This window comes from Vanellus vanellus (assembly GCF_965231255.1).
Source record: "Vanellus vanellus genome assembly, chromosome: 2".
Classification (NCBI taxonomy): Eukaryota; Metazoa; Chordata; class Aves; order Charadriiformes; family Charadriidae; genus Vanellus; species Vanellus vanellus.
Genome location: NC_138906.1, coordinates 153,604,543 through 153,615,561, shown reverse-complemented (window position 1 = coordinate 153,615,561; position 11,019 = coordinate 153,604,543).

Here is an 11,019-nt window from a genome sequence, read left to right as displayed (position 1 = left end):
TTGGTTTAAAAGCTGGTGTTATAATTTGGAGAGACTAGTTTCCTATTTTCTGAAGGCCTGTGGTTGGCAATATTGCATGGAGCTTCTCCAACCTTGGGCATCTGTAGAGAGTCTGATGACAAAAGCAGTCTTTGTATTCCTCTGATCTTGGATATTGCTCTCAAATATAGCTGGCTGATATTTTTGTGGAAAAACTGTGTTTGGTTAACATTTTCATTTTTTTCACCAAAGAAGAAGTGAACCTCTATCCCTACTAATTTCTACATTTTGCTTTTGCAACTTAAGGACAAAGAGGAAGGATATCCTGACTTTCCTGATAGTCGGTTAAAACCAAAGTAAACTGCCTAGTTTTCATTTTATTAGTTAAATGGTAGAATAGCAAAACAACTTTTAATTTTGTTTGAAATGTTGTGGGAATTTTGTTTTTCATCAGAATACTTGTCCAGTGTTCCTTAAATCTCTGGACATTGTAGTTAACTGCTGGCATTAAGAGTCCAGACCTCCAATTCTTTGCACCACTAACAGCTAACAACCCAGGAAAAAGTAATATACACCTTTTCCCAATAACCCTAAAAGGTCCCCTTTGCTGTTCTTTGGGAAGCAGGGTGCTTTGCTGAGGGACATTGCCCTCTGCAGCCTGTGCTTGCAAACAGCGATTTGGTGTTGGCCTCACTCTGGGGCCTGGGGTTAGAAGAAAGCTTAGCTCTATTTTGGTTACACTAGCTCTATCTGACCTAAAGTGGAGGTTTTTGTTGTTGTTGTTGTGAGGTTTTTTTTTTGTTGGTTGGTTTGTTTGGTTGTTTTTTTTTTTTAACTTGAGAGTTCATGGTTTTTTTAAAGAAAATGGTACAGAACATGTAACAACATAGCAAAAGTCAATAAACTGTAGCTGTGCAGGTGAAAAAGAAAAAAAATACAATTAGAAAGACTTATGCCTGCCTGATTTTGTCAGGCAAAACTACAGTTGTCTGTTAGGTGTGCAGGGAATTCAGGATCAGACTGAGACATTAGCGCTAAAGCCTGAGACACTAGCTGGTTAGGTAACCTGGCAGCCAAGTGTTGGAAACATCCAAACATGTCTCAAACACAACACAAAAGAGGTTGATTTACTGCTTTCCCTGCAGCCAGAGCTTGTTTCCATAGAAATAGCTTTGGGTTGCTTCCTGGTTTCATGAGTCCTTTATATACCTCTGGTACACTGTGTCGCGGCATAAGGGAAAAACATGTGGAGACCGGATTAATCTCTCACTTGCAACAACTTTACACTGGTGCTGACCAAGAAATGTGATTAAATTGTTCTTGATCTGTAGAGCATTTCCTCTTAGTGGGCCAATATTGTTTATTTTCCTTTAAGGAGATGCACTGCAGTTACACTGCTTACCACATGTTCAGAAGAAATTAATGTAAACATTTTTACATTAAAAAGATTTTTACAGTAACTTTTTTTACATTTTGGTTTGTAAAAGTTTTACCATTTTAATAGTAACTTTGAGCTATGTGATCCTATTATATTCAGAATAATTATGACAGCATGTTGTGGTTTAGGCCAAATCGGCTACTGGGGATGTGGGGGACCCCAGATGGGACCGACAGATGCTCCTCTCTACCCCTCTTCAAAGAGAGAGGCAGAGGAGGGAAAAAGAGACTTATGAGTTTAGAAGGAACTAAACTACTTTAACGAAATGTTAATAATAAAATAAAAGGAAATAATGAAATATATACAAAACCGTATCAAGCTCCCGAGATGACAATCACGTCACCGGCTGGCACTGGGGCAGTCCCAGGCTGGACTCAGTGATGGACAGGAACTGGATTCCGGATCTGGATTCAGGATCGGGATCACAGGCAGAAGAACAGAGTCCTCCTCAGACGTCGGCCATTGAAGGAAGAGCGCTGACCCTTTGATCCTTCAGCTTTTATACTGAGCATGAGGCAGATGGGATGGAATACCCTGTTGGTCAGTTTTGGGTCACCTGTCCTGTCCGCTCCTCCCTGCAGGTGGGACCCCACTATGCTTTTCCGCTTCCGACCCTCCAACGGGGCAAATAACAAAGTCGGTTGGCCTTGGGGGTTATAGCAATAAGTATAAGCAGGAGCCTCTCTGCACACCATGCCTGGGCATCAGCTGTAAACATTGGTCTGATCACTCTGAGAGAGTGAACACTGTCTGCACAATATGCAGTTAATTTCAGTAGTTAGAAGAGGCCCAGCTAAGAAGCGAAGTTACTTTTGGTTACCTAAACCTAAACTTCAACCCAGGAAAGTTGTCAGAAATGCTAAATACAACAGTCCCCTCTCAAAGAGGCCATGCCCTATCAACTTATAGCAAACGTCAGTATCTTATTTATTTCTAAGAAAGCTAAGGCTATAATGATTGGAGAAATCAGGTATCGTGCTGAGAAATGTATAAAATAATGGGTATATTTTCTTGATAGGCAGAATAATAAGGTACATACCAAAGTTATACACTTCAGAGAGTTCGGCTCACCTTACAGTTACTTTGAATGAACTGTGTCCTATGGTAATAACAGAGACTAATGCCAGCATATGAGATGCTAGTGGTTTGCAAATTCTGCAAATTCAGTGGTATCTGCAAATTCAAATATCTGTATTTCTTCTTTTGTGTGATTTTGTGGTGTTACAGTATAAGGTTGGTAAGGATCCATCTGAAAGCTCTTACACACACGCCTGTTTCCATGCCTACTTACTAAAGTTCCTGAGCATGTTCTTCAAATCCTCTTAAAGTCAATAGGAATTGCACATATACCTAAATAGTGAGATGAGTTTGAAAAGACAGCGCTTACTGAGAGGAGATCTGGTTCTAAACTTAATGAAGTCAACAAGAACATTTCCTTTGGTTTGAATTGGCTGAGGTGGTATATAAATAAGAACAAACCAGTTGCTGCTTCAAAACAGCTCCCATCTGAAAATAAAAGCAAGCAAGCCAGGGGGCTAGGAACCAATGGACAAAGTCACGTAGCTTTGCTGAAATTCAGCAAAAGCTTTCCTCATACTCATGAAGTATCAGGAAGAAAGCAGAAATTTGAAACGACAAATGGAAGGTAAAAGGGTCTTACTGGTATCAATGAGGTTTTTAGTCTATTCTACTTTAAATCATGTTTTCCTCTTCCTCATACCTAATAGTAGAAAATGCATGATTGTAACCACTTTTCCCAATTTCATCCTACACTTTTCCCGTTTTGCCCTGTTAAATTAATGCTGCAGGCTCTAATTGTCTCTGAGGCAAACACTCTGTGTCCATCCTCATCCACAGTGTAGCTGGGAGATTATTTCAATGCTTTTGATCAAGCTCTTCTAAAATTTGGTTTCATGGCCAATTCTTTCCTCTGCTAGTGCTTTTGTGAGTCTATGGATTTCTTCAGTGCATTCTTCACAGAAATTTCCTTATAATCTGCTTTCTGAGCTGAGAGTGCACATTGCCGGCTCATGTAGAGCTTCTCATTAACCAACACCCCCAGGTCCTTCTCCTCAGGGCTGCTCTCAATCCATTCTCTGCCCAGCCTGTATTTGTGCTTGGGATTGCCCCGACTCAGATGCAGGACCTTGCACTTGGCCTTGTTGAACTTCACGAGGTTTGCAAGAACAGACCTCTCCAGCCTGTCCAGGTCCCTCTGGATGACGTCCCCTTCCCTCCAGTGTGTCAACTGCACCTCACAGCAAACTTTCTGAGGGTGCACTCAATCCCACTGTCCATGTCACTGACAAAGATGTTAAACAGCAGCAGTCCTTGTACCAGCCCCTGAGGATGCCACTCGTCACTGTTTGCCACTTGGACATCAAACCGTTGACAGCAACTCTTTGAATGCACCATCCAGCCAATTCCTTACCCACCTAGTGGTCCACCTATCAAATCCACATCTCTCCAATTTAGAGACAAGAATGCCCTGTGGGACAGTGACAAATGCTTTGCACAAGTCCAGGTAGATAACATCAATTGTTCTTCCCTTATCTACTAAAGCTGTAACTCCATCGTAGAAACCCACCAGATTTGTCAGATGTGATTTGCCCTTAATGAAGCCAAGTTGGCTGCCACTGATTGCCTCCTTTTTTTCCACATGCCTTAGCAGAGTTTCTAGTATGATCTGCTCCATGATCTTTCTGGGTGCAGATGTGAGACTGACTGACCTGTAGTTCCCCGGGTCTTCCTTTTTACCCTTTTTAAAAATGGGCATTATGTTTCCCCTTTTCCAGTCAGTGGGAACTTCACTGGACTGCCACAACATCTGAAATATGATGGATAGTGGCTTAGCAAGTGCATCTGCCAGTTCCCTCAGGACCCATGGATGAATCTCATCAGATCCCATGGACTTGTGCACCTTGAGGTTCCTCAGCTGGTCTTGAAAGTGAACAGTGATTTGGTCCTTCCTGAATAAGGTCAAATAATTCCGAGTAAAGAATAATGGTAGGGAGTTCCTACCCTGTATTTCTTTCTTTGTAACCACTTACTGTGCATGGACAGTGGTTCCACAAGAATTAGTCCCTCTTCTCTTTAGTTATTGTGCATTTGTTACTATACCTCGTGCTGCTTAACATGGCTAAAATGCCACTTGTATCAAAGTACTATACAATATTAATTTGTTGGTATGTTTACAGTAAGAATTGATCTGTGAAATAGGATGTGAAACAATGTTCTACCAAGTTGTTTGTTAAAATAATCCCACTCTGTCAGATTAGTGAATTTAAGACTACTTTAAAAATGTGTATTTATTCCTTCGTTAAACTACAAGGTCACATGAATCTTCTCAATCTCGCTTGTACTGGGACAAAGTCACCTTCCAGGCAATCATTAGTTGTATCTAAGATTTATTAGGTCTACAATTCATGTCTGATCATCCAAGCAAGGTGTTTGAGAGACAAATATCTGTATTTCCAGAGCGTCTGGTTGGTGAGGCATTCCTGCTGCTACGGCATTCCTGACTCTGAGGCATTCAGGTGTTTCAATATAAAGGTGTCACTAATGGTGATAGGAGAATAGGCTTTGGGTTTGCATCCATTTGCATCCAAAAATAATGTGGGGAAAAGTAGAGATTCTGGCAATCAAATTAGACCAAAAAAAGATATCTCTAACAGCACACAGTATCTATCTTCTGAAGTATCTACAAGTAAATATGTCCTCAAATTTTCCTCTAAAACAGAATATGTTGAGCAATTATCTATTTCATGCATGTGACTTGTTTGCTATCACTGTTCAGGCAGCAGTTACACTGTTGTTTTATGTTGTTCATAATGTTTCTTTAAGCAGAAGTGAGTTTTTTGGATGTCTGATGTCTCTCACTGGAAACATTCCGTGTGCATTTTAGGAACTGTAGAGAGGTAGCCCTAAACTAGCCATTTCCTTGGTTTTGTGATCTCTGTTGGATGTCCATCATACTTGCCCGACCATATTTTGAGAACAGCGTAGAGAAAGTTAGTGTGGTTTGGGGAAGAATTTTGAAATGTGGTTACATTCCACTTTGAGGGAAAAAAAAAAAAAAAAAAAAAAGAAGCTTTGATGCGTCGATGAAAGGGAATAGCACCCTTACTCCAAGCCAGTCTGTCTGGTGGGCTGCCCCCAGCAGAGATCACAGAAGCCCTGGTATTTCAAATTTCAGACAGTCTGGCAGACAGGTTTTGCCAAGAAAGTAGCAAAACCTGACAGGCAGGTTTTATAAGGCTCCTGTCCGGATTCCTTTATTTGAATTTTATCACAGTCTATTTCCATGAAACTTTATCATTTTGATTAACTGGGAAATTCTGAGGAAATAGAAATTTCATTCAAGTGGTTTTCAAGCTAATGAAATTCATAGTTTATTTCTGTTGTTCATATTCACTAAAACATCATGATTTCAGTAAAATTCTGGTATCATGAACAATTGAACAAATACTCTTCCAAAAAGAGTAAAAGTTGTGCTGCAACTTTAAGAAGCATTTTTCTATAAATGTGGAATGAAAATATTTGGGTACTGTTTTGACAGAAAGATAGCTACTGCCAATGCCTTAATACAGGACCAAATCTTGTCTTTGTGGTTATAAGAGTACCCGAAAGACTGAATTTCACTGTAGGATGAAGTTTCATTTTGTGACATGTTCTGCAAAGGAGCTTACTGTCCAGACTTGGAAAAAACTGTTTGAAAATAAATAAACCAAATAGTAGGGAATGAAGCTATTTTAGGGTAACGGCTTCTGCTTTCTGCAGTCTTTTGGGAATACTTAGCAAGAAGGGAAAAATAAGTATGAAAAGCAAGACTGAGCAAGACTGAGTGCTGGGAAGGAAAAATGTTGATATGCAAACTGTACTGCAGCGAGCTTCTCGGGCAGGCATTAAACCATTCTGCTGTTTGTTGCCACCAAGTAGCAGCAGCGGTAACCAAGTAACGCAGAAAGAAATGATAGAGATACTTCTTTTCCCCAGAGAGCGCATCATCTTTGGGAACCCTCAGTTTTGAGAACTGGTTTAATTGCAGTCATTTTTAGCCTGCACAGCTTTTGCATGAGCATAAGCAATGTGTAAAATGACCGGGATTCATTTCTTTTCTTGGTGTTGCAGCGGATCCTGATGTACATTTATTTTGTTTTTACAAGGAAAATAAGCCAAGTGGTTTGCAGAAGCCCAATAGCAGGTGGTGGTTTTATTGCCATCTACTGCACATAATGGTAATAATCTATATTGATAGTCTAATATGGAAATATTGTTATGTCCTGTTAAAATGCAATAAATATCATGTTTTACAGACAAGTTAAAGAATTGCTTGGGAGTATGATCATTATGGGCACATGCCAAAGCAAAGTAGAGGAAAGGGAAAGGGGAGACAATTTAGTTTTCAGGCAGTTCACATAGATGGGCTGCCAAGAAGTTAGAATACTTAATTCACATGGAAAAGTATGCACATCCAAAGGCTTTGGAGATGCTGAAGACACCTCATAAACCTCTGCGCTTATCCTGCTTGGAGCACAGAGTTTCCAAGTTCTGGAGGAGACTTCCTTATGTGCTGAAGGGAGGGAGGGTCACCATAATGTCTTGGAAGAAGGAGGTTGTTAATGTTGACTGTTTCACAGTCTTTCTGGAAGACTGAGACTAGCAGCAAGCAATCCATGCAAGAAAATAAACACATAAATAAAGTAAAAAGACCAGTTTGAATTAGAACTATGAGTAATTTTAGAACATTATTAATCAGAAATCCTTCCTCACTGATTAGCAGCATTTTCAGTGAAATTAGCCATGTAGAGGTCAGTATCAATGGCAGGAACTGTGTCAGGTATAACCTTACTGGAAGCTGCGTCTTCACGGAGTTTTCAGAGTTGGAAGGGACCTCTAGAGATCATCCAGTCCCACTCCCCTGCTAAAGCAGGATTGCCCAGAGCACATTACTCAGGACTGCATCCAGGCGGGTCTTGAAAATCTCCAGGGAAGGGGACTCCACAACCTCCCTGGGCAGCCTGTGCCAGTGCTCTGTCACTCTCACCGTAAAGAAGTTTTTCCACATATTTGAACGGAACTTCCTGTGTTCTAACTTGTGCCCATTGCCCCTCGTCCTGTCACTGGGAACCATTGAAAAGAGCCTGGCTCCATCCTCCTTCAACCCACCTTTAGATACTTGTAAGCATTAATAAGGTCTCCCCTCAGCCTTCTCTTCTCCAGGCTAAAGAGTCCCAGCTCTCTCAGCCTTTCCTCATAAGGGAGATGCTTCAATCCCTTAATCATCTTAGTTGCCCTTCGCTGGACTCGCTCCAGCAGTTCCCTGTCCCTCTTGAACTGGGGAGCCCAAAACTGGACACAGTATTCCAGTTGTGGCCTCACCAGTGCAGAGTAGAGGGGGAGAATGACCTCCCTCGACCTACTGGCCACACTCTTCCCTATGCAGCCCAGGATTCCGTTGGCCTTTTTGGCAACAAGGGCACATTGCTGGGCCATGGATAATTTACTGTCTACCACGACCCCCAGATCCTTCTCCTCAGAGCTCCTTCCCAGCAGGTCCGCCACTAACCTATACTGGTGCTTCTTCTGACATTTCGTAAAGGTTGGGCGGGTGCATGTATTTCAGGGTTGAGGTTTTTTTTTTCTTTCTTTCTTTCTGCATGTTTTTAATTAGGGAAACATTTGACTAGACCATGTACTGAAGTCAGAGCTGAGGCAAGATATGACCAGTTGAAGATGACATTCCTCACACCCCAAGCTACTCTAACATTAATTAGAGCCATCAAACTGTGTCATTATCTTCTTTGATTATGATTTGTGTATATTTCATATTAACTTCAGAGCCATTCTGGTTTCGAATACAAGTGTGTTCACGACTAGATGTGTATCTGATCCAGGTATGAATGGTTATCAGGTGGGTACCTGGTGGGTACACTTTAAATGGATATATACGAAATATCACCTCACCACTTCTTTTTTTTTTCTTTTTCTTTTTTTTTTTTTTTTTTTATACAGGTTTTTTGTCTCCTTATTATTACTATGAATCATTACAGAGACTGAGAGAAGCAGAATTTAATCATGATATATTTTATAGTCCTCACACCTTTTAATCTGAGAACCTGTCACTCACCTTTGTCTCCATTTGCTAATGCACTACTGTACCAAGGTCAAAGAAATAACGAGAGCACAAGCATAGTAGTATAGCATAAACTCTTCCTGTCCTTTTAATTGGGACTGAAGCCTCTAAAGTATAGATTTGAGATGTTGATCTGTATTCCACACAAAAAGTTACTTCGGCAAATAATCTATGAGAAGGGCTCATTACTCCTAGGATCAATATTGTTCTATTATTTTTTTTTATTCATATATTTTAATTTCCCAACTTTCGGGTATCACATTGGGGATTGAGAAGAGAAACTCTGAGGTTTTTTGTTTTCATCTTGTTTATAGAGCGTACAGTCCTTTTCAGAAATATTTGGCAGTTGACCATCTGGCTATACTCAATTGAGTCTTCACTAGAGAGACAATATATCTGAGGAAGAAATTGGTCTAATCAGTAATTTTTCACTGCATCTTCCTTGTCGAGTCTACTTTAATTTTTTTTTTTTTTTCCACTTCTTGTCTTTCTGGTAAATAAATTAGTAGGGATTCCATTTTATTTGCACTAGTCGAAAAGTAAGAAAACAAGATAGCTACTGTTTCTGGCAATCTGGTTTTGATTGTACTTAAAGAAACATAACTAAAAATATTTTCAGGATTTCATGGTTTAGGCTTTAAGTAAGCTGCAGGTCTTTTGGAGATGCCGGAAGCTGATTCTTCAGGGACAATGAAGAATTTCATATCGAGGATCTAAGCTTAATAAACCTGATAAAGAAATCTCTTCATTAAAATTATAACGCTGATTGTGAGAACAAAGGCAGAATTGTTAATGGAAAGGAAGATTGAGAAACTTATACACAGAAGGAAGAAACAAAACCTCTAACAGATTGGTATGCTCAAATAGTGAAAACAAGGCATTATCTATCCTACTTTCAAAAGAACTGAATCATGAAAACAGCCCTGTACCAAGCCTAAACAACATACATATCTAATTTGGAGTAGTACTCTCTGATACTCTGTCAGTAATTAATAAGGACATTGGAGAAATCTATCTCAGCAGTTACAGAGTCAGTAGCATGACCTCTGTACAGTTTTAAAGGAAAGAATAATAAGGGCCGTGGATATGGATGCAAAATCGTATTAAATACAGTCCAGGTTTGTTAAAGGTAGATCGTAACTTTGATATGATCATTCTTTGAGAAAAAAACCCTACTTTCCTAGACAGAAAAAATTCAGTAAATCTCACCCTTCTTAACACAATGCCGTGGGAAAAAACATATTAATTATATTTAAAAAGACTGTGATTAGGACAAGAATTGCAAAGTAGACAAATTGAGTAAAAGATAATGTTTTGTGTTGAAAGAACAATCTCAGGCTGGGGAAGGGTACTACTACTATCAGTGCTGCAAGTGATCTCTTCTAAAGTGCTCTTTATGACTTTGACATGAAAAGGAGTGAGTGAACGAAGCATGGTGCAAAATATTTTTTTTTTCTATAAGCATCAAAGATCAACAGTTAATCTGGTAATTCCTACCTTATAAATTTTTGATTTATGGATTCATATATGTTGTTTGCATTATGCTTTACTGCGCAATAAATTAATTTTATTTTCTTCGACTGCTAAATTTCATATGGACAAGCCATCCTCTGAACTTCAAAAAGAGTACTCACATCATTCAACCTATGAATATATTTAAATATCTTGTTCGAAGAGTCCTTCACATTGCAGGAAATTAGTAGAACTTGCTATATATAAATGCTAATACCCAGAGTAATTACTTTCATGTTTTTCTCATTCTGAGCCTTAAAGGATGAGTTAACAGTGAAGTTTCACCCCTGAATTTCTTAGTTGTTGTGACTTCTAATCAGATCTATGAAGTTATTTAAACCACTTTTTGGTATTTAATAAACCTTGCTGTTCTCTTGAAAGACGCTTTATTTCCCTTCAGAGTGAAAAAGCTGGAAAAAAAATTAAACAATATTGCTTACCTTGGCATAAATTTGAAAAAAGAGAAAGAATAATGAGTAAACAGAAACACCCACAACCCTACCCACCCCCCCACCCCCCCAGTATGTAATAAATTATCAATGTAATAAAGTAATGTAATACAGTTAGCAGCTATAAAAACGATTTCATGGGAGATGAAATGCATTTGAGACTCTTGGATTCTCTCTGTGGCAAATATTACTGGAATTCCAGATAGCAATGGAATACTTCGTAAAAGAGATGCAGAATTATACAATCAGAATTGGAAAATGAATCTATTTCTAATCTTTCCACTGTCACTTCAAGGAGAAGAATCTATTTACGGAATCATAAAATCCTTAAATTATGTAAGATGGAATGGATCTAGGGAGGTCCAGGTAGATCCACCCTTCTCCTCAAAGTAAGCCCAGTTAGACCCCAGTTAGGATTTGTCCAGGAGTATCTCCAAAGATGGAGACTTCACAGTCTCTCTGGCCAATGCTTTTCACTATTTGATCATCCTCGTGGTAATTCCCCC